General features: G+C 40.1%; 1 long non-coding RNA gene across 1 annotated transcript; it reads right to left on the bottom strand.

Annotated features, from left to right (window-relative positions):
• Nucleotides 1-278: 278 nt before the first annotated feature.
• On the bottom strand, nt 279-2,717 carry LOC141026395 (uncharacterized). The gene is made up of 5 exons (XR_012188463.1): nt 2,466-2,717; nt 2,098-2,310; nt 1,705-1,890; nt 1,440-1,511; nt 279-704 (listed from the first exon to the last, which is right to left on the bottom strand). It is a non-coding gene; the product is annotated as an uncharacterized lncRNA (long non-coding RNA).
• Nucleotides 2,718-3,270: the final 553 nt, after the last annotated feature.

Genomic DNA, 3,270 nt, shown 5'->3' with positions numbered 1-3,270 from the left:
ACAAATGAAGCAATTGTAGTAATGCATTCATTCTTCAAAGTTTGAAAACAAGATTCCAACAATAATTAGATGTATGGCTTATGGATAATAAATTAACCTTCGTGGACTAGAACTACTTGGCCATGCAAGTACAATTACAACATGACATGCAGACAATCTGGCTAACTTTAACTACATATATAAACAATGAAATCAGATTATGTATACTTGATATATTTTACAAAGATATATATAGACCCAAATGAAAAAAATCTCTTGCAATGATCAGAAGTTGATTGTACAACCAATGGCAAAATTCAAATAAACTGAATGGGATAACAAAATTCTATACTTACAAATCAATTTAATATGCATAATATTTTGCATGGCAGGATTCACTCCAGATCCTTGGCTGTAAGTATATCTACAACATACAACCAGGACAATAGAAAAAAAAAACTACTGTCCGAGCAGACTGTACATACAAAAAAAACACCATGTTTTGCAAGGCTGCATGCACACTTCAATCTTTGTTCAAAACTGACCTATTATGTTAATGTGAAGGAGATACATGGTACATGTATAGGTTATACAAAAGAGAGATGACCTAGTACATGAACGTAAGAAGAAGATAACCGTAGATTAGCTGGAATAAGACTTAAGGAAGATCGCTGGCCTGCCTTGGTTTTCATCAAACAACTTGTTGATAGACAATGGAAAAAAATCTGCACAATCGACATGTAGATCAATAATAGAAGCATAGATAAAAGATTTTCACAACAACATCAAATAATGTATAGATCACTATTGTGGCGGTACTGACTGTTCAGTCTTAATCTCTGATGGACACTGATTCAAAATCAATAGAAATTTCATCAATACTCAAAATGACCTTCTGACTCAGTAATGTAAAAGGAATAGGGGATTAGGGATCTAAGAGAAACATAGCGGCGAAGGAGAGAGGACTGCAGTGCAATGCTATTGTATGCTAGATTTTAAGCAATTATAATGCTAAAGAAAGATTATGAGTAGCAATGGGAGTGGTGGACGCGTGGATTAGGTGAGAGTAATCCTTTTCTTGTATTAGAACGTGGAGTAGAGTGAGTGGTGTAAAACTTTGTTTTACCACATGGTGGATTTGGCGCTAAGCCCCACCCATCTTTCTATATAATATGATACGCACGCTACGTGTATTCAAGAAAAAGAGTAACAATGGGTCATACCTATCAAGATGAGACACCGGATATTATTACTACACTACTAGATAGATAACTTATAGTCCATAAGATAAATATGGATCATACACTTATTGAACTCATTATGTTCCAAATTGCAAATTATGAATTGCTATATGAGCTAACGATTTTTTTTCGAGGGATATGAACTAATGAACTTGTTATCACTCACTGCAGCAAAGGTTCAGAAAACATATTCAGTAAGCAATGGAGCATAAAGATTACCCGGAATTACTTTCAAACTGCAATTAATCTGCTTCCATTTTACTCGGACCTTGCCAACATATATTAAAAAGTCTGCACAAACAAACATCTAATGAACTTGTTAGCATTGACGCAGCAAAGTTTCAAAAAAACATAGTGTAAACAGTGGAGCATAAACATCACCAAGATTTATTTTCAAATTGTATTTTACTTCCATTTCCATCAGACCTTGCCGACATAGATTAAAAACTGTGCATATTCAAACATCAGAAGGAGACGGTATTACCATCCGCGGCAATATGAGTGGTGTGGCAAACACCCACCCATGCTGACGATCGGAGCACAATGAGGCGAGGCTGAGCAGAGACTTTAAAAGATCGTCCAGCAGTTTCTTGTGGAGAACATGGGGGCAGGAAGTGGAACGCCATCGCGAAGATTAGGAGATGAGTGTCAAACGCCAATTATTTGGTACCTGCAGGCTACACCATATGTTTTTTCTTGTTAGGAGAATCAGGTCGTTCGGCGGCTGTAAACGGCAGGAAGATAAACAGTATGGCACGGTTGGAGCAGGTTGCTGCATAAGGGCTGAAGAGGTGTGGTCTTCATATGGTGGAATACTGTGGTATTTCTTTTATAAGAGACTCGCAAAAAAAATACTGAAGAGAATAGAGTACATGACCTTCAAATTGCAGAAGTCATCGATGTAGTCTGAAACTGGATGTCCTTGCCCGCACGCCCATGACTAACAGAATGATGCACTAAATGACCATGACAGCTTACCCTCATTACAAAAGGTCAGCTTGCAGGAAAATGATCATCTCCATAGCAGAAGGTCGCGGTTGGGGCAAGACAAATTCGTCGTTGATCGACCCAGCACTTATCTGAGCAGTGCCTGTGAACGTCCATGCCATGCCATGCCTGAGGCTCTTACTGGCCAGTTCCTTCCAGACCGAAAAGGAAGATAGCCTCCTGGGCGGGAGCTAGCTTCGACCAGGTGACGACAAAAGGAAAATCAACACTACGGGTGAGGCGGAGCAGAAGTCGTACCTCACTGGGAGAGCAGTGGGAGGCGAGGACACCGGCGGTGGTGCCGAAGGAGCCCACCGGCAAGGGGGTCGAAATGGCGAAGAGGAGGAGAGCTGTCAGAGGCGCGTACCCGGATAAGCTGTTGGATCGTTGGTTGTGCTTGATCCGAAGAGCGTCGGAGGTGAGCACACCAGCGGTAGGAGCCGAGGAGCCCCCTGGGGAGATCGCCATCTAGTCGCCACCATCTGGCTGTGGGGAAAAGATTGATTTCAATTCTGTTGATGAGGGGGAGAGGAGTCAATTGGTTTACAGAAAGGTCTCGAGCATTTTCTTTTTTTCAATTTTTTTTCGAGAGAAAGCCATACTACAAACGGAGGCATGACGTGGCTGCATGTGAGTGCATGGCTGGAAACGGATGCACATGTGGATGCATTGCTGAGTTGGAGTAGCTGCATGTTAAGATAAATTGGTTGATGGGGATGAACTTCTTAGGTATATAGGATTCCAATTGTGTTAATGATATGCAAAACCCCATGCTTGGGATGCCAATTTTGCTATGTCCACTACATATTGTAATGATCATGATTGGGGTGATGCATCTTATGATCTTGAATTTTGTTAAAGCCTCATGATGAATATGATATTGATAATAATGTTTGCAATAATATTGAAAGTGGGTTTGAAAGAGTGTCAACTTTAGGTAATAATGATCCCACTAATTTAGAGATTGATCAATCTTATGAATATTTTGATAAAAGTGGGCTTGGAGAAGTCATGCCTTTATTTTTATGATAATCCCACTATTTTGGAAGTGTCAACTTTGTAT

Source organism: Aegilops tauschii, chromosome 7, assembly GCF_002575655.3.
Source record: "Aegilops tauschii subsp. strangulata cultivar AL8/78 chromosome 7, Aet v6.0, whole genome shotgun sequence".
NCBI lineage: Eukaryota > Viridiplantae > Streptophyta > Magnoliopsida > Poales > Poaceae > Aegilops > Aegilops tauschii.
This window is presented reverse-complemented; position numbering and strand designations above follow the sequence as displayed.